The sequence below is a fragment of the Lactuca serriola genome, chromosome 3 (genome assembly GCF_051521515.1).
Source record: "Lactuca serriola cultivar US96UC23 chromosome 3, Lser_US96UC23_V15, whole genome shotgun sequence".
NCBI lineage: Eukaryota > Viridiplantae > Streptophyta > Magnoliopsida > Asterales > Asteraceae > Lactuca > Lactuca serriola.
Window position 1 is genome coordinate 282,565,314 of NC_136410.1, and position 27,404 is coordinate 282,592,717.

General features: G+C 38.4%; 1 long non-coding RNA gene across 1 annotated transcript; it reads right to left on the reverse strand.

Moving 5' to 3' along the window:
- Window positions 1–595: 595 nt before the first annotated feature.
- LOC145094024 (uncharacterized) lies at window positions 596–8,099 on the reverse strand. The gene is made up of 2 exons (XR_013703184.1): window positions 6,917–8,099; window positions 596–4,892 (listed from the first exon to the last, which is right to left on the reverse strand). It is a non-coding gene; the product is annotated as an uncharacterized LOC145094024 (long non-coding RNA).
- Between the last annotated feature and the right edge of the window lie 19,305 nt (window positions 8,100–27,404).

Consider the following 27,404-nt stretch of genomic DNA (forward strand, 5'->3'; position numbering starts at 1 on the left):
TCCTCTGTTGAAATAGTTTGTCTATTTCTGAATACCAGAGCCCTATCCAAACTATCCACATAATCATCCAATTATTCAACATAATTCATCATCAATATAATCCAACGCATCATTCAGGTATAATCTTCTCTTAATCTTTATTAATACCGTCATGTCTTTAATTTTGGTATCAAAGCTAAGTAACGTTCTTATTATTATTATGCATACTCAATCTTTCGTTCATATGAATATATGCATATGCAGCATCATAAACATGATAATGAATATTCCTCTTTTTAAATATATGATAATACATATTCATATTCATCGTCATAACTCAATCCTATCCACCAACAATTGAAACAATTGTTGTAAGAAGGTTTAATGCAATTATGAGTATCAAGAAGTTAAATTCATTTCATATTCCATAAAAGTTTTTCAACTTTTCGTATTACAAATTTAATATCACTATCCCACTGTATTTATTTCTAAAAACTTTAAACGTAACTTTGAAGAACATTATCATTTTGTTTTTATAAAGTTTTAATCATGAGTTTTGTAAATATTAATAAACAAGAACAAATAAAAAATCTAGAAGATAAAATAACAAGATTAATTTGTTAAATATGTCTCAAGAAATAGAAAATTCATCAATCATTATTAGTATCTACTTGGCATTTGGCGATATAAATTACAAGAAGATTATTGTCGTGGACGTTTAATCCGTTGACAATTACAATTACATCAGTTTCATCCATACCTCAAGTATATCAAAAGCACCAACAATCATATAGCAGATACATTAACCAGAGAATACAAGCCATCATAAAACAACTCAGATAAGGAAAAAACACTATTCATGGAAGACTAACGTCAGGCATGACCGAAGCACACATCATTCAGAAAAATTTGTCCTTTCGGTGGCGGGAGGAATGACGCAAGCAATGATGTAAAAAATCATTATTGAAGACACTTATCCTTTTAGTGTAGAAGGGATTGTAATTATTTTTTATTTGTCGTTATATTATTATTGTCTGTATATGCAATAATGTAGTGTCGGTAGGATGTAACATAAAGTGTAAGACCCTCCATAGTCTAGGGGTCTAAAATGTAAATATATGTTTGTCGTATTGCAATCATACGATTGCAAAAATAATTGTAACCGACTCTTTCGAGCCTATGATTTCAATACGACAAACATATATTTACATTTCCGACCCCTAGACTATGGAGGGTCTAGGGGTCTAAAATGTAAATACATGTTTGTTTATTTCTAAATAGCAAAGCCCTATCTATTGCAATACGACATAAAGCGTAAGACCCTCATTGTATAATTATTGTCTGAAATAATGTAGTGTCGGTAAGACCCTCATAAAGCGTAAGACCCTCATTTAACATAAAGTGTAAGACCCTCCATAGTCTAGGGGTTTAAAATGTAAACATATGTTTGTCGTATTGCAATCATACGATTGCAACAATTTCATGATATGTTTACAAAGTTGTTTCTTTAGATCATTAGATAATTCTGCTAATTGATGGGAAAACTTTTCGAACGGTTGTTCAAAAGTTTCGATTACCCATTAAATAATGAACTTCTGTGTATGAGACTAGACTATCCCATAGTTTAGCAAATTTTTGGGTAGTTGGTTTTTTCATGGCTTCTTTTTCTTTGGTTGATGGAATGGCTTCAAGGGCAATTTTGGCATATAGTTGATTAAGAGATTTTGGGATGGATACAGGTTTCTGTGTGGTGGAAATAGCTGGATATGGGTTTTTGTGGTGCAAGGAGAATTGTTTTTGAACATTCGACATTATCTTTTTATGACTTCTTTGTATGCTTCTCTGTATGCAGCTTCTGCTTCATTTTTTGTTTTGTAACTTTTTTGTATGACATTTTTCAAAGAATATATGAGTTGGCAATTCCCCAATTGTCATATATTCCTTTGTTTTCTCAATTGAAAATCACATACCATTTCTTTATGTTTTTATGATCGGCTTGAAGTAGTGGATATTCTTCTTGGTTTGGTGGCGTAGGTTGTTTTTCTGTTTTATGTATTGTTTGTGGTTGACTATCATCGGATGATATTTCTTGAATGTGTTCTTTTTGTTGCTTTGTTGTTGAGCTACTAGCTGCTTCTTCTTTAGGTGCTGAATAAGATGATAAAATTTGTAGTGTCTGTTATAGTTGCTCTTCTTCACGATTGACTAGTTCAAGTTGTTTAATTAATGATGCTTTTTGCTCCTGCTTCTGTTTGAGCTGGTGTTGTATTTGCTTCATGATTGCTTCCATTTCAATATGTCTGCTGTCTGAATACTTGTGCCTTTTGGGTACCGGAAGGATTGCTCATATTTGTTTGCTTTTAATATTTCAAATGTTGATATGAGAATTTTCATATCAATGTATGTTTTGGTTATATATTTATATCACTGTATATTTCATTTTTGTATGCTTTTGGTGGTATTTTCATACCACTGTATATGTAACGCCCGCAAATCCGGGCTAGTCAAATTAGAGGCAATGGGGGTCGAAAACGACTTTTCGACAAAAGATTATTTAGAATAAATAATTTTAACCAAGTTGTAGATTATGTTACAAGGTTTTCGTACATATAAAGAACGCCGAAATCCGAGTTATAACGAAGAAGTTATGACCCGTTGAAGTTTCGCGACGGAACCGACACGATACCGGGAAGCGTAAATAGTGAATTTACGATAGAGCGAGATTTAGCCTTAGCAATCTAAACGAAAGTCATAGAATATGTAAAACTAAGAACATCGATAAAAAGAACGCCCAAATCTTACTTCGTATGAAGAAGTTATGATTTTTCGAAGTTTCGGACTAGCAGTGTACAGCCCGAAATTCGAATATTAGATCGAGCGGTTTTTAGCCGACACGACCTAAACGAGAATCGAAGACCTCGTTGAGAGTAGCGTAACGAGAAAAAGATGGGCGAAAACGGATGTCGGATGAAGAAGTTATGAGGATTTAACGGACCAATCGTGTCTCGGCCCGTTGATAATATAAAAATTAAAATCGAGCCAAAATTAGCCAACGAAGTCTAAATGAAAGTTGTAGAGTACGTTCCCACCTTCGCGTGGATATAAAGAACGTCGAAAACGGAGCTCGTATGTGAAAGTTATGATTTTTAGAAGTCGGGAGTGGAAATTGCGAAATCTGTGGGAGACTGATGACGTGGCTCAATCCTAACTGTCGCTTGCTGATCACGGCTCGCTTCGGATGAAGGACGCGTCGCTTCGCCCTACGCCCCGCGTCCGAGTTCGGTACGCCCAGCGTACCCTTCGGCCTTATCCTTCCGATGAATGCGAGACAGCTGGTCCGAGGTGGCACCCTTATCCGAACTACGCCCCGCGTAGTGTTGCTGTACGTCCAGCATACGACCGAGGGCGCGCACCTATAAAAAGGCAGCGAGGGTTCTTCATTTCTCACACCATTTTTCACTTCTTTCTCTCACTAGTTTCTCTCTCTAGCTCATCTAAACCCCCCTAAACCCTAGAAAAACCCCTTAGCACCCTAGGGAACCCCGAGGCTCCCGGAGTCCCGAGAAAAAGGAGTTTTTCAGTTTCGAAACGCTGCTCCAATTAAGTTTCGGTTTTCGATAAAATTCGCTGTAAGTATGCTACGCTTACGCAATTTTTAATATACCTTTCAAATAATTATAGGAATGTTATTAGGTCCTTAAAATAATTATTTGGGCTATTATTATGAGTTATATTGAGCGTTATTAACGCTTAATAATAGTCAGACTAATTAATTTGTCGCGGTTATCGTTAAACTAAACCCTAGTGGTATCGGTACTAGGTTTTATCGAAGGAATATCGTTTTGAGAGTATCGAAGCGTTGTCCGAGTGCTGAGTCACCACCTACTCAAGTGAGTGCATAGTTACTTTCAGCTTACACATAGATATGAAGTATTTTATATAAATTACGTGTTGTGTGTGTATATTATCTGTATACTTGCTATCTATGCTGGATAAACGTTTTATACATGTTTTCAATGATTTAAAGTGTATATGTATTTTATATCTACAAAATGTGTTGGGTAAAACATGGGTAGATGTATTAGTTGCTGTGTGATAAAATGAAATAATGATATGCCTCGTTATAGTTGTTCTTGATGATCTAGTCATCTAGCGGAGTATAGATGACGACCACGGACTATTCTAGACAGTCCAGTGGAACACTAGCAGGCTCGCAACCTGTAGGTGTTTAGTCGAACTGTGTGTTTAACCGAACTGTGTGTTTATTCGAACTGTGTGTTTATTCGAACTGTGTGCTCACCAGATATACTCCATCCCAATGATAGTCTTTTGACTAGGTCCCTTGTGTTAGATGTTTTAGGGACGTAATGTGAGGATAACAGGAATGGGTAATTGGGTTGATTGTTTGATGTTTAAAAATAATAATTATATTATTGTGGGTTGAAAACTCTATGTGCTCACTAGGTTTCCCAACCTGATCCACTCAGTTTATTTATATCACAGGTGTTGATATGAAGTCACAATACACTGAGAGATTTAAAGAGATGTAGATCACTAGTGTAAATAATTGTAAGTTCTGTTTATGCTTATGTTTCTGTATTAACGATGACATCCCAAACGTTTTAAAATGAAATAAATACGTTTATTCGAAAATGTTTTAATAACGTATTTACCATGTTTTTCTGGGAACAAATTCCGCAACATTTTTATGAAATGAAGTACTCTGATTTTTATAAAGCATAAACAAACCGGTCTTTTCTGGCCGTGATTTTGGGGATGTCACAGTATACTTCGGATGGTATTTTCATACCATTGTATGCTTTGGCAATGTATACTTCAGATGAGTTAGATATGAGCATTCCCTCACGTTCTAATCCCAATAATGCTTTCTCCATAGGATTATTTATCTGCATCTGAATCAGAATCAGTTGTATATGCATAAATATCTATATTTGAATCTTCTATAGATTCATATCCGAGATCATATGCAATTTTTAATAGATTTTTTTTCTTTTTCATTTTTAGTCTTTTTTGGACATTCATAAGCTTTGTGTCCGTTCTCTTGGCATATCTAACATTTACAATCTTTTTTATTTGATGGGCAATAATTTGTTTTAGATTGATATTTTTGTTTATATTGTTTTCTATTTCGAAAATATTTTCTTTCACCTTGTTTATAATATTGTTTATATCTAGGTTAATAAGTTTGTTTTTTCCAAATATTATTTTTATATCGTTGTTTTTTATTATCTTTACAACCATATTGATTAACTTTATTAGAAAGGGTGTCACAATATAAATCAATTTTTGCATCTTGTGTTGTTTTTTATTTTAAACATTATTTCGACATCCATGCTTTTAATATACTTATCTGTGCTCCTAAAGTATCTGCAATTTTATTTTGTTGTAATGCTTCTTGGAAATCTTTTATTACACTTTGACTTACTAATGATGGTAATTTTTCATAAAACATGTCTAATGTTATCTTTTTTTCTAGTGGAATCTAAATTATAATAATGTTCAGAATATTCGCATATAAATGGGTCTAGATAACACATATTACATATTCGTAGAGTAGTTAAAAGGCATAACGATTCTAATTGAAAAGCTTCCTATGATACTCTATCTTCGATTTGTTTTCCTTTGAATTCCTGAATAAGACGACTTAATCCATTTTTAAATGTTTCCATAGCATCAATAGTAGCTATCATCATTGTTTCAGTTTCATCAAGAGATGAGAGAAAACGATATATATTACCTTGTGTTTTATGAATGATAAAATTAAGAAAAAGTGTTGGGTGTAAATTTCTTAATTCTTCAGTTAACTGAATTTGTAATCTCATTTTATTACTCCATTCTTGAATTTTTGCTTCGGGATTATGATCACAATCAATAAAGAGAATATCTGAATTTGTTGGAAATGTAAATAATTTAGGTATGTATTGTGGAGGTATTTTTTCCTATTTATTTTGTTTATTTTTAACCATTCTTTGTCTATATAAAAAATTTTCTTTTAATGAAGGTGGTCCATAAATATATTGACTTTGATAATCATATTCAACATATGATTGTTTTCGTTTTAATCCAAAATTATTTTGTGAATTTCTATATGGATTTGAATAAGGGTTTTCATCATCGGATGAAAAATCATATATTACTTCTGCGTAATTGTTATCTGAATTATTTTCTATTTCTGTATTAATTTCTTGAATTTCGGATGAAATTTCTAATGCAGCAAATAATTTAGTTAATGTTTCTACTTTTTCTTGTAAAGTTTCCATATTAACAAGTTTTGTGTATTTTTTATTTTTGAAATGAAATGTTTAGTTTCTTTTTATTAACGGAGTAGTTATTATTAGTGATTTTTCTATTTTTGAGACATATTTAACAAATTAATCTTGTTATCTTATTTTCAAGATTTTTTATTTGTTCTTGTTTCCAATTTATACTATTATCTATTACATGTATTGCTTCAATATTAGATATGCAATTGAATATTGCTATCTTAGAATCTATTTTTAATTCTAAAAGAAATTTTTTAGATTGTTTCAGTGTTTTACGAATAAAAATTTAGTTCTTGTTTATTAATATTTAAACTTGAAAAACTCATAACTATAATTCTATAAGAACAATAATTTAGTTGTGTTTTGGATCAAAGTTACGATAAAAATTTATAGTTTTAAAAATGATAGTGATAGTGGAGTTTATTATGACTATTAAATTTTATGATGATTATGACAAGTAATATATAATAACATTTATAATGATGCATGATGAATATTTTTCTTATGAACGAACGGATGAATACTCATAAATCCCCCCACCCACATATATATATATATATATATATATATATATATATATATATATATATATATATATATATATATATATATATATATATATATATATATATTAAAACTATAAGGAAACTCACATTCGATGCGTGATCTTGATCTAGGCTTGATACATTCGTTGCATGATCTCGATCTAGGCTCGGTTTTGGTGAAGCTTCACGTGAAAAACCACATCTCGACGTCTTTTTTAGTTAAAACAAAGCTCATGACTATTTTTGTAATACTTTAAACTAAAGGACTTGTTTTGAAATACTTTATATGCAAAAATGATTGTTTTGTAATTTGTCTAACAAAAATGACTGATTTGTGATAAATTAAATCAAAAGGGACAATTTTGATCTTTGTAAAACAATATAGGGACCATTTTTGTAATGACTAAGTCAAACTGGACACGACTTGTAAAGATTTATGTCAAAGGCCTGATTTTGATTATTTAATATAAGTGGGGGACTGTTTTTGGGCAATTGATACAAACAAAAAAGGGACAGGTATCGGTCTTCATCCGATCTAGAAGGAAAAAGGAACATGAACGAAGAAGGCAGCGATCGGGAAGGTCCGATGGTGACTGATCGACGGGCAACGGTCCAGGAAAGAAAATGAAAGCAGCAGGTGGCTGCTGTCGCCGACCGCAGTGGCGATGGGCTGCTCTGGCAGCTTCTTCGTCGGTTCCGTTTTTTGATTCGGCATCAGAAAATGCGAAGGGAGGGAGAGGGGCAAACGATCTCTAGCGAGCTCCTCTTGGTTCACTACTCCCGTCACCGCTAGCAAACTCAAAGGAGGGTGTGAAACAGTTGTAGTCATTGATTAAAAAAAGTGTTTTCAACAGCTTCAATCGATGGAGAAGCAGTGGAGGCGGCAGCTGGGGCCGTTGTCATCGTCTAAGGTGGGGAGGGAGCTGCGAAGGACGATCAGAAGGAGGTGGAGAGATCGACGTTCGGTGACCTTCAGCTTCGATTTGGTCATCGTCGGGGACATTCCGGTGTTCGATGGTAGAAGCAGTTCACTAAGATGGGTGTTTGGCTGGTGCTGATCGGAAACAAGTCTCCAGTGGTGTTTGTTGATTGCTTGAGTCCACAAGGGAAAGGGACTGCCATGGTGGCCGACAGCCTCTCATTTGGCCAGAAATTGAAGAAGGAAAGAAGAAGAAAAAGAAAAGAAAAATGGGAGATGGAGAGAGGGATGTTCAGATCAATAATGGACGAAGGAATTGGGTAGCTTCCATTTGAAGCTGGACTCAATTATTGAAAAGTCAAGGTGACCTTTGGGTAGATATTTTGACAATTAAACATATGCGAAGTAGTATTTTAGTGAAATAGTGATATTGGTTGTCTTTGGCAAAAATAGTTGTTAGTTGGAAGCAGGTAATGGGTAGCTGGTAGCGGTAAGCTGTATCTTTTATTTTTTATATGAATGTTTGGCAAAAGTAGCCGAAAGCTTTTGAAATATATAAAATTACATAAAAGGACAATTGATTAAAAATAAATAAATATATAAATTTATTTTTAAGAGTAATTATGGAAATTTATTTCAAAAGCTCATGAGCGTTTTGTTAAACGCTACATGAAGTAGCTTTTAGAGTCGGGGCGTTTTGTTAAAACTAAAAGCTAAACGCTCGTACTGCCAAACGAAGCTTTTTGTTTAAACTAAAGCGTTTTATCAAAAAAAAACTAAAAGTAGAAGCTCTCAAACGCTTCCAAAAACTCTGTACCAAACACGCTCATTGTCTCGTTTCTCGGTCTGTGTGTTTATAGATCCGGTCATATGAAAATTTTTATGAATGTGTTTGTTTATTGTCTCAATCATGGTGATTCCAGATGAAATCCTAAAGGATTTTAGTTTGGATATACGGAACTCCGTGAAATGATGTTTAAAGTTTCACGATTAATTGTTTTGGATTCGACAGATTTTACGAATCTGATTTTGGTCGAGACTAAAAATGTCATAAAAATGAATAAAATAATAAAACATGGTCTAAGTTCAAAAACGTGCTCAGAAATAATTTACGAGGCTCGTAGCTAATTTAAACGAAGCAGTGCACAGTTCTTTTAAGGAAAATCAAATAAATATCAATTCTTATAACATTAAAGAGGCGTAACTTTCTCATGCGATCTCTGTTTTGGATGTTCTTTATATTCACGGAATTTAGAGAACATAATCTATTCAAATTTCTTATCCACAACTCTCAAATAAACTTAATGCAAATTTTTTTTTAACGTAACAAATAAATTTAATTTTTTTTGGTGATTTTCGATTCGATCTTCAACGATAGAAGTTTTGAGATGTTACAAAAGTAATTATAAATATAATATCTTTAATATACATTATAAACATAAAATTACATGCACTTTTTCATTAATACATAGCGGTTCGCGGTGGTTTGACCGCCGAACACCGACCATTTTTTTACCAATTGTTACAAACTTCATTGTCAGTTATGTTGAAGTGATCAACAACTGTATTAGCAGTGGACATGATGATCGAGAAGAGAATTTTGGAAATGATTAGTAAATAGGGTTAGGGTTCCTACATGAATTCAGGAAATCAAAAAGATTAAATTGAACCGCCGAATTGTCTTTTATAACTAGCAAGAAATTCAAAATTAAACCAAGCCCGAATTTAATAACTGCCATGTGGAAAGTAGGTAACCAAAGTGAAACCATACTAATCTTCCACATATACACATAATGAGTATTTTTCTTGATTCAAGATAAAGCAACAGTAACGTCTCTTCTCAACGGTCATCTCGATATCACCAACAAAATCGAATAATCAAGAAGCCTTGACAGATTTGAATGACTAGTCTTCGATAGTTAAGGTTGGGCCTCATTCACTTCTGGGAATTTTAAATGAAATCGTACTCCATACCTTACGAAATCTTGGTATGGGTTGGTAATACCCAAAACCTCGAGGATTACAGTGTCAATGTGTTCCAAATGTAAAGATAGAAGCAAAATAAGGAAATTTTGGATAAAGTGTGATATCAAAGTAACTTTGATATAAAGGTAGTAAGATCCTGGTCAAAGATACTCCTCCTTCGATATCAAGAGAGAAATCAAATTGCTTGTGTGGTTTCTCGTGAATTACAATTGAATACTTATAAACAAGTATCGAAGGGGCTCTTTTAGCAAGTATCAAAGGTACACTTAATTTTTAAACAAATTTGCAACTTAACATAAGAAGAAATCATTGTAAGAAAATAATTGAGTGATTAGTGTAATTATTATCAAAGTAAGCCTTGGAAAAATTGTAAGCGAATAAAGATCGAAGTAAATGTTCAAATGAAAATCTAATCTCATAGAAAATAATGAATTGGATCTTATTGGGAATAAATGACTTGGGATTAGTACATTTCATTTAGATCACACATAAGAACTGAAAATGAGATTTTGAACATTTGAAAAGGTACATTGAAACATGAGGCTTCGTTCGTCAATTCTTTGTAAAAATTCTTTAACAATAAATTGTTCACTGTCAATTTCTTAAAGGTGAAATGTTTGTTGGGTCTCACTCTCATCATGGAGAAATTATTTGAGATCATAAACACAAAATTTTGGCATACCTACATCCTAGTTGTTTTTTACTAGAGATTTCTTGTGACATGTTTCATTATGTGTGCAATGTGTAAGAAATTTTGAGTGAAAAATATTGGATAAAAGAATTCATTGTACCTCTGCGAAAAATATGAAAATGCAATCATCTCTTAACTTAAACTGAGAAGAGAATGGTAGCTCGAGAACTGTCGTTAATACAGCCTACCGGGAAGAAAATTTTCATTAAGGCTTTGCAAATAATGAGTCAGAGAGGCTTTAGACAACATGTTGCAACATGCTTCCTGGGACACTTAACTACTCAATGAGTATCGAATAATACCTTATCCATTTTGAGCTTCGCTTGTTCATGCTTATGTACAACATGTGTTACAATGAAATATCCAACAAGATACTAAAATAAAAAAAATCAAAAGTAAAAAAATATTTTTGAGATTTTTGAATTTTAGAAATAAAAGAAAAAAATAAAGAAAATCTTTTGGCTTTTTGATTTTAGGAATAAAAGACAAAAATAAAGAAAATCTTTCTGGATTTTAGAATTTTTCAATGAAAACAAACAAAATAATACCTATGCTAGTCCTTCAATTATGACTTTGCTAGTTCTTCAAAAGATCCTTTGGTAGGCCTTCGCTACTCCTTCGCTAGAACATAAAATTTACCTTCGCTACTCCTTGTCTTGTTAGCAACAATCGATGATCAATTCAGAGCAAATGTCGAAAATGAAGAGTACTGAAGCTCTAAACATGAACAGTAATCTCTAAATGAAATTGTATCAATAGGAAGGTTTAGTGCAAACCTTCGATTATTAAAGAAAAGACAAATTAGTTAGAGGTTGGAACATAACAAGCTTCCATCATTCCTAATCCATTTAAGATTCTCAAAAAATATTTTTCATCAAGTGGTTTAGTAAAAATATCTGCCAGTTGATCTGTGGTTTTAACAAAATGAACTTTGATATTCCTATCCTCAACATGATCTGTAACGCCCGTAGATCAGGGCTAGTCAATTTAGAGACGATAGGCGTCAAAAATGAATTTTTGATGAAAGATTATTTAGAATGAATAATCTTAACTAAGTTATAGTATATGTTACAAGGTTTTCGTGCATATAAATAACGCCGAAATCCGAGTAATAACGAAGAAGTTATGACCTGTCGAAGTTTCGCGACAGAACCAGCACGACACAGTGCGACGTAAAAAGTGAATTTATGTTAGAGCGATATTTAGCCTTAGTGATCTAAATGAAATTTGTAGAGTTCATTAAACCGTGAGCGTGCATAAAAAGAACGTCCAAATCTGACTTCGTATGAGGAAGTTATGATTTTTCTAAGTTTCAGCTTAGCAGTATGCAACCCGAATACTCGATTTGAGATCGAGCTGTTTTTAGCCAAGACAATCTAAACGAGAATCGAAGATCTCGTCAATTGTAGTGAAACGATAAAAAGATAGGCGAAAACGGACGTCGGATGAAGAAGCTATGAATTTATAACGGAGTTTTCCAGTCCCGGCCTACTAAAAATAATATAATAAAAATAAAGTCAAAATTAGCCAACAGAGTCTAAACGAAAGTTGTAGAGCATAGTCTCACCTACGCGTGGATATAAAGAACGTCGAAAACGGACTTCGTATGCGAAAGTTACGCAATTTAGAAGTTTGACGAGTCAAATTACGCCCTGCGTAATTTGAGTACGCCCAGCGTACTCAAAGGGGTGCAACTTGTCTGACCAATACTCGAGTGCCACCAGTCGATGCACGCAATGACGTCAAGGTACGCCTTGCGTAACTCTAGTACGCCCCGCATACTGAGTACGCCCCGCGTAATCCCAGACCCTCAGCCTATAAATAGAACCCGAGCCTCGAAGCAAGATTCGAAGCCCCGAGGATCCCGAAGAGCGTTATTCCCGAGCCGAAGCGCTGCCCGCGAGGAGCCGGTTTTTATGAAGATCTTCTAGATCTACGGAGAAACATTACTTCTGCAAGCCGTAGTGTTGCCTGATCATCTTCTAATCAAGTGAGTGTATAGTCACTTTCATCTTACACATAAATATGAAGTATTTTATAAAATACGTGCTATGTGTTATATATTAATTATCTATTTGAGATGGATTTGAAATTGATGTTTTTATACGGGTGTTAAATGATTTAAATTGTGTTTGTATTTATATCTACAAAAATATTGGGTAGAACATGGGTAGATGGAATAGTTGGTGACGATGCGACTTCGTACCTATTGAGTAAGCCTTGGTGACGATGCGACTTCGTGCCTATTTGATAAACTTTGGTGACGATGTGACTTCGTGCCTTTTGGTGTAAACCCAGGTGACTATGAGACGTAGTGCCTATTGTGTAAACCCTGGTGACTATGAGACGTAGTGCCAATTGTATGAACCCTGGTGACTTATGCGACGTAGTGCCTGTTGTATAAACTGTGGTAGCAAATGGATTGTGTGCCAGTTCCTTAGGTAAACCCTTAGGAATGATGAAGAAAGTATAATTGATTCTTAGGGTAAAACCTTAATAAATAAAGAAGATAATGGGGATGGGTATTTGGGTTGATTGTTGATAATTGAATATAATAAATGTATTATTGTGGGTTGAAAACCCTATATGCTCACCAGACTCCCAAGCCTGACCCACTCAGTTTTCTTTGTATCACAGGTATCAATACGAAGACATATTTCACTGAGAGAATAAAGAAGATGTAAATCATTAGTGTAAATAAATGTAAGTTCTGTTTATGCTTATGTGTTTGTATCGGAACATGACATCCCGAGATTTTGTTATATAATGAAAATATTTTTCTTTAAGAAATGCTTTGATAAATTCTTATCATATTTTTTTTTATTTTGGGGACAAATTCCGCAACAATTTTCTTTAAACGATTACTCTGATTTTAAAAAAACAAAGCATAAACAAATCGGTCTTTTATGGCCATGAAATTGGGGATGTCACAGTTGGTATCAGAGCATTAGTTTAAGCGAACTAGGAATTTGTAGGAAATTTCTAGACTTAAACTTAGAATGCTAAGTAATTATTGTGAGGAGTGTGTCTAAAATATGTTAGGTGGTACACCTAAATTGACACAAGCACTAGTTTATTTTAGGAATGATGCCTAAAATGCTTTTATGTGCAAAATGTTTTGTGTGATAGCTATATTGATGCTATTATTTGTTCGGATCTATGGTCTGTTGCAGACCAGATCTGGAAACCTTATGTGTTTAGGATTCTAAGCGTATGGGTACGATATTAGAACTAGCATATAAACGTTTCGAAGTGATAAGGACGATTTGAATATCTATCGTGAATGAGGATCTAATTTCACCTTATTCGGTGTGTAGATAAAAAATGGTGAGAACAAGAAGTGGAGTTGGAAATGCTGATGAAAACAGGAATCAACCACCCGTGATTGAGCAAATACCTGTCGTAGCAGCAGCACCTGAGCCGATAACAATGGTTGGTGTACAATTGATGATTCAGACGATGTTGGATCATCAGATGGAAGAAACTAGACGTCTGCTTCAACAAAATCGTGAAGAACTTTCAATCCAAGTTGAAGAGCCCGAAGTGAATGGAGGGCCATCAAAAGGTGGAAACTTCAGTGGTACCGTTGGTCAAGCCAACCCACCAATTGTTAGACAAAACAATTGTGATGGAGGAAATGATGGAAGAGGATGTAAATACAAGGATTTCATGGCATCCAAACCACCGTGTCTATCTGGGAGCCCGACGCCGGTGCAAGTCATGGACTGGATCTCCGAGATGGAGACAATGTTTGAAAATTGCGAGTGTAGTAACAGACACAAGACCGCTTTTGCAATTCCTCTATTAAAATCTGGAGTACTGAGCTGGTGGAAGTTACTGGCCGGTTCGATTCCCAAGGGGGAAGCTAGCAAGATGTCTTGGGAAGAGTTCGTGGTACAATTGGAAATGCAATATTGCTCTGAGCAGGATCTCCTGGAAATCAACAATGAGTTCCAGAATCTGAAGAAGGGAAAATTGAGCATCACAGAATACGCCACAAGCTTTACGGAAAAGATGAAGCTTGTTGGGCTGAAGATTATTTTGAAGATTGCATCTTTTGGGCTCGATAGTATAAGTTATTTTGTTTTCCAGTTTGGGCCTGTCCAACCGAGAGCCTTTTATGTTTTGTATATAAGTTTATGCTTGCATGCATATTAGGTTAACGATTTAGAGATTAACGAAATAGCGATTCATCTAGAGCACAACAGGTTTCTTTAATCGTTCTTGTAACCTACCAATCCTCTACAGTTGATGTTCTTAATCGAGCTCTTCTGAGGATTTTGTTTAATCATTCGACTCGTTTGATTCTATCTTGTCTTGTTCTTATTATTGCGTTCTTACAGTTTTATATTTACATACTTGTTCAAGATCTAATCGATCTTCATAGATTAAAGGTTGTTTTAAACTCATCAATTGGTATCAGAGCAGGAGGCTGTGTAATCAATACACATCTTTTCTGTGAAAAAGATTTCCATTAGGGTTTTTCCGCAACTATCGATATTTATTGAGCCGTCATCTCTTTATTGACGTATCTTGATATTTATTGTTTTGCCCTAATCTGCTTTATTACAAGTCTGATCTTTGAACAGGTTTTTACGATCATAATGGACGCGACGCAATCAAACCCTATTAATAGTTCCAACAGCATCGGTTCGACGACAAAGATTCCAATCTTGTACACCCATGACTATGAAGTATGGGCGCATCACTTTGAAGACTACGTGATTGGATCGGAGGATAATGGGTACCTCATATGGGAAGCCATCATCAATGGGCCGTTTTCTCATTCTGCAACGTCCAGGATTATAAAGACACAAAAGGAGTACAATGATCTGCTAAAGGATGTGAAGGATATTGCACAAGATGAAAAGGACAAATTCCAGTGCAATATTAAGGCGTTAAGGTTGATCAGATTCGCCCTTCAGTCCGACACATTCAGGTTGGTCAGCTCATGCACGACGGCAAAGGAAGTTTGGGATAGACTTCGTGAACTGTATTCTACAAACGAGGATCTTGAACATTCTATCCAAACTTTGCTTTTATCTGAGTTTGGAGAATTTAGGCAAGGGGCCGAAGAAACGGTGACCCAGACGTTCGATCGCTTCAATCATCTTCTCAGCAAGATGATCAAACATGATATTGAAAGGAAGCTTATCGAACAGAAGGTTACTTTCTTGAATGGACTGAGGTCTGAATGGAGAGCAGTGGTTTCCACAGTCAAAGCCCATGAGCAGTTTAAATCATACTCTTTGGCGAAACTGGTGGGCATTCTCAAGTCCCAAGAGAAGATTGTGCTGCAAGAGAAGAACGTCGTTTCAAGTCTTGGTTCGTTGGCCCTCCTATCAAAAAATAAAGCTGTGATGGAGGATGAAGACCTCAACTTGGAGGAGTATGACCTCACGTCTGACGATTATGCCATGATGGTGTCCAATCCCAAAAGGTTCATAAAGAAGAGATTCCCCAGCAATAAAAACCGAAACTGGCAGGGGAGTTACAGCTCTAAAAAGGTGAACAATGAACCGAAGGTTGAGGAGCCCAAGAAGGAACCGAAGGTGGATGGCGATTCCGGAGTAAGCTGTTTCTACTGTGGTGGGAAAAACCATTATGCTAAGGACTGTGTCCTTAAGAAGATGGCTGAAAAGGATGATGGAAATGATGAGGAAGCTGTGTTGCAGAAAAGATCGGATGAGTTGAGAAAGAAGAAGTCTACCGCTAACCCTTCTATTAATTCTCTTATTGTGCAGGGTTCGGTTAATGATGACGAATTCGGTAGCACAGAAGTTTGGTCTACCGACTCAGAAGACGATGAAGTGAGGAAGCCTACCCATGGAAAGGCTTATGTTGCCAAGGAGGAAAGCAGTGGAGGAAGATGCTTCATGGTGACTGACGCATCTCAAATGAGGGGATACAACACCGATGGTGGAAGCGATGGACCGAAGGTGCAGGAGGACATGTGCTTTACGGCCAAACCACTCAGCCAGCAGTTCAATGAGCTCGATGAACTGATAAAGAAGGTACAATCGGTTTTTATTTCATCTAAAGTACCACCATCCTCATATGAGAAAGAACTAAAAAACGTTAATACAAGAATTTCTCATCTAGATAGTAGCTTAACTCAAACTCGAGTCACCAATACTAACCTAACTGATCAATTAAGCAGGGTGGCGTCGAAGAGTGAGGAGCGGAGAATGTGGATCGAGTTAAAGGAGTCGGAATTAGTTAAAGTTAAAGACGAAAACATTTATTTGCAAAGAGACAATTTAAAATTGTTAAAACAGCGGAATGTTTTTTGTTTAATTGCTAAACGTTTATACTCTAATATTACTCAGCTTCACTTGGATTGTGAAATAGGCCAAAAGATCCATCGCATGATTTTGCCCTTCCTAGAGTTTAAGGAGGATGAAATCGATGCCGAAGCCTACAATTGTGAGAGTGTGATATCGTCTGATGATGTCAATCCGACCTACATGTATGGACTGGACAAAATTGAGTCCTTCATTAAATCCAAGGACCACAAGGACATGCTTAAAAATCTTTTGGATGAAAATGACAGACTTAAACTGAGAACCGAAACCATGCAAAAATTTGACTCTTTAAACGCCAACGTAAGCTCAGAAAACAAAATTGCTATTGAAAATGCATCTGAGCTTAACGAGGATGAAAACATGAGTGAAATTTCTGTAGAGGACATGGTTGACTGCTCAGAATTTATTAGAAGCGAACCTGAAAACCACAAGAATCTTATTTCTGAAAATTCAGTGGAGTTCGCTCGATTGTCCCAACAAAAGTCCCCGATTTTAGTTGAGAAAGCAGTTGTGTATCAAAAGGTCAGGACCACTCCGAATCAAGTATACAAGGTGACTGGAGTAACCGAACATCAAACAGCTGAACTCACAGCTATTGTAAACGAAGACAATGCTGATGGCTACGATGAGTACTTCTGGGAAGCTCCAATAGATAATGCAAACGAAACTGTTGGCTTATCTGAAAGAACCTCCTGAATGAGTAAAGGAAGATACATACCTGAACCCTTGAATAAACCGGATAATTTCGATGAGCCAAGCACCAGTGGTACGAAAGATATTCCTCAGGGGGATGATCGTTCGGCAAAAGGAGACATTCTCTCTCCCTCAGCTCAAAGTGGAACTTCTTCAGATATTCCCTCTGCTCCCTCGGCTCAAAGTAAAACTCCTACAACTCAAAAAGAACCAGCCAAGGAGACTCAGAAAACGAAAGCGAATGTTCATCATCAACCTAAGCAGATGAGGAATAGGAAGAGAGAAAGGAACCAAAGATACAGGAAGAACCTTTCTGAAAGGAAACAATTCTGGCAATCCCAGAATGCATACTTCACACACCAAGACAAAAATCTGAAGTATGAAAACAATCCTGTAGGAAAGCCTGAAAGTCACAACAACCGAAAGCAAAGGTTCGGTTCTGAAAAAGACTTTAACCGAAACCAAAAGTTCGGTTCTGAGAACAACTCCAACCAAACGCAAAGGTTCGGTTCTGAAGTCAAAAGAGAACAAGACTCTCAGGTCAGTTCCTCCAATGATCAAAAGCAAAAGGGTCACTTAGAATCTCCAGCCAGGAAGTCCTCTCAATCCAAATCCACTCATTCTAATTCTTCTCGTTCTTCTAATTCTTCTACTTTCACCAATTCATCTCCATCTTGCTCTAAAGCTAATTCTGTTTGTTCTCAAAAATCTCATTTGTCAGCTGAACAAAAGGGCAAACAGAAGGTTAATGAATCCAAACCAGAGTCCAAATCAAACGCACCTAATCCTAACAAAATAAAAGTTTTTACCATTAAAAAGAAAGATGAAACAACTCTTATAAAACGAACATATCTAGTTGACATCTCTCTTACTGTTCCTGTTCCCATGAAAAGCTCACATGGACCCAAGAAACTTTGGGTTCCTAAATCTGCTTAATTTTTGCAGGTTATAAGTGACGAGCAGTTCGACGAAGAATGGTACATCGATAGTGGCTGCTCACGTCACATGACAGGGAGGAAAGAGGAGCTCAGGGAATACAGATCTCTTGCAAATGGTGGCAACGTCAAGTTTGGAAATAATTCTTTCGGCACCATAAAGGGATACGGGATGATAACCAATGGGGACTTTACTATAAGGAAGGTGGCTTATGTGGAAGGACTCCAACACAACCTCATTAGTGTATCTCAGCTTGTTGGAGGTACAGGTCTCAAAGTCTCATTCGATGATGAAGGTTCTGAAATCATAGAGAAAAAGACAAAGAAAGTAATTCTCAAGTCAGAGCGAAAGGGTGAAATGTTTCCCTTAAACCTTAAACCCATCAAAGGAAACCCAGCTATATGCTTGTTATCAAAAGCTCAATCCGACAAAAGCTGGTTGTGGCACCGAAGACTCTCTCATCTCAACTTTAAAGATATCAACCGACTTGTCATTGGAGGTCATGTTAGGGGTCTTCCATTGCTCAAGTTTGACAGAGAGCATTTGTGTGCTGCATGCGAAATGGGGAAGCAGAGTCGTCAAAGTCACCCATCTGTAATCAACACAAAAGTTGTTGAACCACTCGAATTACTTCATATCGATTTGTGTGGTCCTTCATCTATCGAAAGCATCGGTGGTAGCAAGTATATTCTTGTTATTGTTGATGACTTTTCACGATTTACATGGGTGTTCTTTCTAAAGCTCAAATCTGAAGCGACTCAAAAGCTGAAAGTGTTTATCAAGCAAATTGAAGTACAGCTCAAGCAGGTTGTTCGCAACATCAGGAGCGACAATGGTCTTGAATTCAAGAACAGGGAGTTTGAAGAGTTTCTTGCAGATAAGGGAATTAGTCACAATTTCTCAGCTCCCTACACACCACAACAAAACGGAATAGTCAAAAGACGAAACCGATCTTTGTGTGAAGCTGCCCGAACTATGCTAAGTTTCGCTTCCTTACCTCTTTATTTTTGGGCTGACGCTATTTCTGCTGCTTGTTTTACACAGAACAGGTCTTATCTCAACAAGCGATTCAAGCTCACACCTTATGAGATACTAAACAACAGAAAGCCCAATGTGAAGTTTTTCCATGTGTTCAGCTCAAGGTGTTTCATCTTTAACTCTAAAGAACACCGCAACAAGTTTGATGTTAAAGCCGACGAGGGAATTTTTCTGGGTTACTCGCTCACATCCAAGGCGTACAGGGTCCTAAACAAGCGTTCGAGAAGGATTGAAGAGACATACTATGTGACCTTTGACGATAGCTATGTCAAGAAGCTACAGGCCAAAGAAGACACCGCTGGGGAAATCTTTCCTCAAACTGGCCAAGTCACAGTCTCGATCGCCAATTTATACGAGAAATTTCTGGAGCTCTTTGACGAACCGGAGAAAGCTTCATTCTCCGAAGCAGGTGCAGCAGACAACAAAGTTGATCATATGAAGCGGATTGTCGAAGATGCTGCAAGGAGAATGCATAAAGGAGGATCGACCACTGATGACTCTCCATCCAACAATGCTTCAATCGAGGGGGAGCCAAGCTCAAATGTCCAGGGGGAGCCAAGCTCACAAGTCCAGGGGGAGCCAAGTTCTACAACTTCAACCGAAGGTCCTTCACCAACCGAAGGTGCTTCTCCAACCGAAGATGCCTCTCCAAACGAAGGTGCTTCAACGCATGAAATTCCAGCACCACAAGAAACCCCTGAACCTCATGTTTCTTAAAACTCATCAATTGAGGGGAAGCATGATGATATAACACTTGATTACGATAGCCAATCTGAGCCAGAAGAAATGATCAATGCTGAATTAGACCCAACCTTTGATCCGAATTATCCTCCTCTTACCAAATGGACCAGAGATCATCCTATCTTTCAAGTAGTTGGTGATGTATCTGAAAAGGTTCTAACCCGATCACAACTGAAGGCAAAACAGACATCCTTATTTTCAAAGGTTGAGTTTTGTATGTTTAACTCATTCGTATCAAAAGTTGAACCGAAGACAGTTAACACTGCCCTCAATCACTCTGATTGGGTTCAAGCAATGCAAGACGAACTAAATGAGTTTGAAAGGAACAAAGTCTGGCGCCTCATTCCAACTCCTACAGATGCTTCGGTCGTTGGTCTCAAATGGGTTTTTTGGAACAAAATGGACAAGGAAGGTAATGTTATAACGAACAAAGCTCGTTTGGTGGTAAAGGGATACTGTCAGGAAGAAGGGATAGACTATGAAGAGACTTTCGCTCCAGTAGCTAGGCTAGAATCTATTAGAATATTTCTGGCTTATGCTGCTCACAAAAACTTTGAGGTTTTCCAAATAGACGTCAAGTGTGCATTTCTCAATGGAGAACTCGAAGAAACTGTGTATGTGGAGCAACCTCCTGGGTTCGTGAACGAAAAGTATCCAAATCATTGCTATATTCTGGATAAAGCTGTGTACGGCCTCAAACAAGCTCCGAGAGCCTGGTATGAAACGCTTACAAAACTTTTAAAGATGTCTAAATTTAAACAAGGTTCGGTTGACCCAACCTTCTTTCGCAAAAAGGAAGGTAACCACCTTATGATAGTTCAAATTTATGTCGATGACATCATCTTTGGCTCCACGAATCCCAGCTTAACAGCTGAATTCAGAAAGCTGATGGAGACTAAGTTTGAAATGAGCTCAATGGGTCCTATTAACTTTTTCCTTGGTTTAAACATAAGACAGGGACCCGAAGGCATCTTTATTAATCAGGAAGCTTACACGAAGACTCTCTTAGCAAAGTTTGGCATGATGGGAGACTCAAAAGTCAAAATCCCAATGGCATTCGGTACCAAGCTTACTCCATCTCTAGACAAACCGGCTGTCGAGATCACGCTCTATCGTCAAATGATAGGCTCACTGATGTATCTAACTGCTAGCAGACCTGATATCATGTTTTCTGTGTGTTATTGTGCTCGATTTCAGGCAAACCCATGCGAACCCCACATGCTTGCAGTAAAGAACATCTTACGCTATCTCAAGCGAACCACCTCCTTAGGTCTATGGTATCCGTCCAACTCAGGCTTCTTCGTTCAAGCTTATTCTGATGCTGACCTTGGAGGATGTGGACTCGACCGAAAAAGCACTATGGGTGGCTGTCAATTCCTTGATGGGAAGTTGGTCAGCTGGCAGTCCAAGAAACAAACGTGTGTGTCATTGTCTACTGCCGAAGCGGAATACATTGCCGCTGCATCCTGCACATCACAAGTGATTTGGATCCAGAGTCAACTTCGAGACTATAGGCTCAATATGAAGAAGATCCCACTATATTGTGACTCTGAAAGTGCAATTAGGATCTGTCATAACCCAGTGCAACACTCTAAAACCAAACACATAGCACTGAGGTATCACTTCATCAAAGATCATGTGGAAGATGGAAACGTCGAAGTTCACTTCGTATGAACCACTGATCAACTGGCTGACGTCTTTACCAAAGCTCTTCCTGAAGCATCATTCAATAAAATATTGCAAGGGCTAGGTATGATGGAATCAGAGTCAGTACCTCACACTACCTCTCAACCTCAAACGTAAGAAGCGAAACCAACCGAACGTTCGGGTTCGGTTCAACCATCTGACTCGCTCATTACTTCAAAGGTAGTTTTTCTCTGTTATATATTTCTTGTACAATTTTGTTTTTCTTTGTGTTACAAATATTTTTCACTTGCATGTCTAAATTCCTTGGTTTCTCAAAAATTTTCAAAACCGAAACCTACCGAAGGTTCGGGTTCGGTTTTTCAAAATTTTGTTAAACCGAAACCAACCGAAGGTTTGGGTTCGGTTTTTCAAAATTTTCCTAAACCGAAACCAACCGAAGGTTCGGGTTCGGTTTTTCAAAATTTTCTAGAACCGAAACCAACCGAACGCTCGGGTTCGGTGTTTCAACTTTTTCCCAACCGAAACCAACCGAACGTTCGGGTTCGGTTTCCATTTTACTTCTCCATTACATTCGTTTCATCATCGTAACCCTTGAGACTTTCAGCAATTACCACTGAGGTTTATGGTTACACAACATCTGTGTTTATGATCTTAGTTTCGTGTCACTACGAGCTGAGTGAAACCCAAAATTCAACACCTAATGAATTGACGGTGAACAATTAAATTGCTCAAGTTTTCACTAAAGGATCGACGAAAGTACCCTAATGAAATCTCAAATTTTCTTTTGTGTGATTCCTATGAAATTGTTAAACACCATAACATTTCTTCCCTTGGGATCCAGTTTTTAATTTTCTTCTGAGATTTTATATTTTTCCAAGCCAATCTAAAATGAATTCCTTCCTACTTGTTCAACAGGCTACACCGGTCTCACAAGTACTTTGTTCACTTTCTTTCTTATTTCAAGCATAGAATTGATGAATCAAAGCGAAAGCCACCCCTATTAAGCCTACTTAAAAGAAAACCTTTCAACATTTCCTAATAAGTGTTTGATCGTAATTCAACGGGAATCCACACTAACACTTTAAGGTCTCTCTTGACCTTGAAGGAAGAGATTCGTGCCCGGGATCATTAGTTTCGTGTCATTATTGACATCACAGAATATCCTTAAAAGAGTTGCTTTATTTCTTTTTCTTTTACACTCTTTGCACGAAAATCTTTGATTTTCACAAATTCCGTTGCTAATTATTTACAGGCTGTATTATTACTTGGTGGTTAATTATGAAGTTGTGGTCAAAAACAATCCACGTGGTTACTTACTTCTAAAAATGCCGTTTAAAAGGATAAGACGAAAGGTTGCTGACTCGGCGGGGGTTAAAAGGATTGAAATTCAAACGACAGTAAAAGTGGGCGCGTGTGAATTTGAAACGGCCGTGCTTTTACTGACACTTGTGGACGCGTGTGCGAAATCCAAGCGTCCTCATTCTGGCATTAAAGGCGCGTGTGGAAATGGAAACGGTTTTCTCTCTGAAACGGCACCTGTTGGGCGGCGTGATCCTAGGAACCTGACACTCTCTCTCCTACGTGATCATCGCATGCCTCAACTGTCATCCATCTGTCACTCAAGAACCCGTTTCGTATTTCCATAAGAGATTTGAAACGATTTTTCTCTCTCCTATCACCCACTATAAAAAGTCGTCTACACCACCTTTTACCTCTTTACTGCCTCCAAAATTTTCAAAGAGCAAATACTCCCAAACAGTTTCCTGTTCATCATCTTTTTCATACCTGCAAAAATGGCTGAATCCTCTTCCGTTCATGCTACTTCACAGATCCTCCCTATCCGCCCACAACAATGTCTGGTTATTGATCTTAACCCATTGGCGTACGACTCGTACATGTCGCCGGTCATAGAATGTTTGAAGTACTCCCAACTTGCTCCGGCTCTCTCAAGAATTGAATCTGTGCCAATGGTGGCCCTATCGCAGGTTTTCGCGACTGCCTACTACGACAAGGCAGTCGACCGGGTGTTTTTCGAACTTGCAGAACACAAGACCTCAGTTTCTCGTCAACGTTTCTGCACCATGTTGGGGTTTGCCGTTGATCCTTCAAGAGTCCATCCGGAGACGATTCCAGTTGGCCATCTGTATAACATGTTTTACAACATGGGATACACAGAGGTTCTCACCTCTGTCGCTAAGTTTAAGAAGTCTTGCCTGCCGCCACAGTGGAATGGCCTATTTACAGTCCTTTTCAAGGGCTTGTCGGAAAGGAGCTCAGGATCCGACGGTGCAAGTCGTCTCTTCCTGTCAATAATGTACGGGGTCTACAACGGGATTAACCTGGACTATGGGTTGGTCCTATGGCAACAACTCATCCAGAGCCTATCTTCATCATCCCGACACTCTGAGGTGTCGTTGGCCCGGTTCTGGATCTTGATTACAAGATGGGCCATGGACAAGTTTGATGTTCCCACTACTGACGATGCATCGATGTCTTCTGTTGGTACGTTCCATACCAAGAAGATCATTGTCTCAGATGCATCGAAATTTTCCTTCATTGGCTCCATCCCGGAGACAATGTATGGCGACGTGCCATCTGACAGTAGATTAATTCGGACGATCAAGGAGTTTAGGCCAACTGGTCCTAGGGAACTGACACCGGATATGCTTAGGTCGATTCACGATGCAGACAAACCGGTGGGCAAAAGCAAAAAGGCAGAAAAAGGGAAGCAAGCGTCCAAAGCTCCAAAGGGACCTTCTCCCAAAAAGAGGAAACAACCGAAGGCTGCACAGTCCCCACAGCCGAAGAGGAGGAAGACTCAATAGAAGCGAAAGCTTGTAATTCCCTCTTCTTCCAGTGACTCTGAGGGTGAGAGTTCGGGTTCTGACGGCTCTCAAGGAGACGAATCTCCTCAACGAGGCAACACACCACCTCGGTCCCCTACCCCAGAGATGGAACTTCATAATTCCCCAGTTCCTTCACCTCCACCAACCATTCCTACTTCCATTCCGACCATAAACCCCACTATTCCCCCAACATCTTTCCCTATACCTCCACCCATTTTCACCACTGCAACCGAAACACCACCAGTAACCGAAACACCCCCCGTAACCGAACCACCACAAACCGAAACCCATACAACCGAAACTACCCATACTCAACCACCACCCAAATTTAAACCAACACCCACTCAACCTGAACCTACCAAACCCACAACACCCCTAACTTCACCACCCCCTCCATCTCCTGCAAATGCCTTTGATGGCGAAAACCCTTACCTTGGTGGTGAAAACATGAACTTTGATTCGGTCTACTACAGTCCGTTTCAAGTTCAGAGTGACGAGGAGGATGATGCTCCAGTGACGAAGAAGCATCTCAAAGAGCTTAACGAGAAGGTTGACCTACTTCTTGCCTCCTCTTCCAACCAGCAGTCCTCTCTCTCTGAAGCTGCCCTTCAGAAAATTGTTGACGCCTTCTCCAGGGCTCAACATGATTCGGTGGCCTCAGCAACTGCTGCGATTGACGCCTCCACCAGAGCCTGTGAGGCCGCGACCGAAAAAGTCGATAAACTATTCTCCGATGCTTCCGTCCTGCTGAAGTCCTTGCAGGAAAGCGCCGACGCCACCAAGACAACTTTGGAACCAATTGTTCAGCAATTGGCCAAGTTCGTCTCAACGGAGTTGACTTCGTTCGCTACACTACGACAAAATATCAGCGACGACAACTCGGCACTTCGTGCCTCCATCGATGCCCGCCTCGCTAAGCTACAAGAGGATCTAGCAGCTGAGAATTCTTTGATGGACGTTCTGGCGAGCAAAACAACCGCCCTCAAGGTCAAGAGCACGCAACTTTCCAACTCCCAACAAGAAATGGAAGCTCTTCGATCCGAAAGGGAGGTGATCAAAACGTGTGTTTCGGATGTCCACGCAGCATTATCCAACATCCTGGAAGCACACGATCCCATTCTTAACCATTCGGTGAGGCGTACCCTCGCTGAAAAACTCTCTCCGGCCATGGACCTTCTCAGCAAAATCGAAGGCCTACCGAGTTTCGTGTCCATTCCGAAACAAGGGGGAGATGAGAAGACTGGATCGAAACCACCTCCTTCCTCCAAAGCTACTCACACAACCGAACCACCTCCGACTGGTCAAGCTTCGGGTTCGGGTGTGAAGAACAAAGGCAAAAACATAGCTGAGGAAGAAGATGAAGATGAAGACAAGGAGACCATTGCTGACATGTTAAAACGAAAGAACAGTCGCAATGCTGATGATGATGCCAGTCGTGTGGCGCGAGAGGCTGAAGAAGCCGAACGCAAGTAAAAGGAAGCCCACGATCTCCTTGAAAGCCGGAAGACTCTCTTCCCTGCCTGGACCAGGGAGCGTATGATTAAAGAGGCCATAGAAACTCCCAGCATATTATGGCTCGAGCCGGTTATCTTGTTCGACTGCAACAACACTGTCGATTCGCAGTTCGACATGCCGCTGACTCGAAAGGCGTTCATCTTCCACGCCTTCTCTAACATATTTGAAGTCCCTCACCCGAACGCTGAGCTTGACAGGGAGCTCATTGACTTCTATCTGGCGGCTGCTCGTCCCCAGTACCTCACTTGGAGCGCCCAGAAGATTGTGAACGTTCGGGTGCTGAAACCTTACACCGAAGGTCGTTTTATAAACGTTCGGTTCAAGTTGATTCGGGGATATGGTCCCATTATAAACGCCCAGAAGATTGTGAACTATCTGGCGGCTGCTCGTCCCCAGTACCTCCCTAGCAGATCTACCGAATCTAAATCCTCATGATTGGATTGTCCTGTATAATATCCTTTTGACTAATGAAGCCGAATATGGTCCCATTATAGACCATGTCAAAAGGATGTTAGCCTGCTACATCATGGAGGTTGCCCTTATGGATCAGGAGGTCGCCACAGTCTTCAAGAAGAAACCGAAGATTGCTCCTGTGGGATCGGCCAGTGATCTCAACCAAATGCAAATGGGCAAGATCGACCCGAGACGCAACTCGGTTATGTTCACTAGAGCAAAAGGACAGAAATGTCTCTTTGCTTTAGCGGACAAACACCTTTACACCACAGCTTGTTTGGAGCATGTGTTATCGATTATCAAACGGTGTAAAGAGAACTCAGCTGATGACATCAAGTACTTCAACGACATGATCAATTGGTACATCCGGTTTAGACAGACCATTCTCTCCATCACCAAATGTCTGTTTAGCACCGTGAAGAAGAAGGTACCTGCTTCAGCTGCTGGCCCAAGTAACCGGTAAAGGTCTCGCTTCAGATTGACGCAAAGGGGGAGATTGTTGGGCTGAAGATTATTTTGAAGATTGCGTCTTTTGGGCTCGATAGTATAAGTTATTTTGTTTTCCGGTTTGGGCCTGTCCAACCGAGAGCCTTTTATGTTTTGTATATAAGTTTATGCTTGCATGCATATTAGGTTAACGATTTAGAGATTAACGAAATAGCGATTCATCTAGAGCACAACAGGTTTCTTTAATCGTTCTTGTAACCTACCAATCCTCTACAGTTGATGTTCTTAATCGAGCTCTTCTGAGGATTTTGTTTAATCATTCGACTCGTTTGATTCTATCTTGTCTTGTTCTTATTATTGCGTTCTTACAGTTTTATAT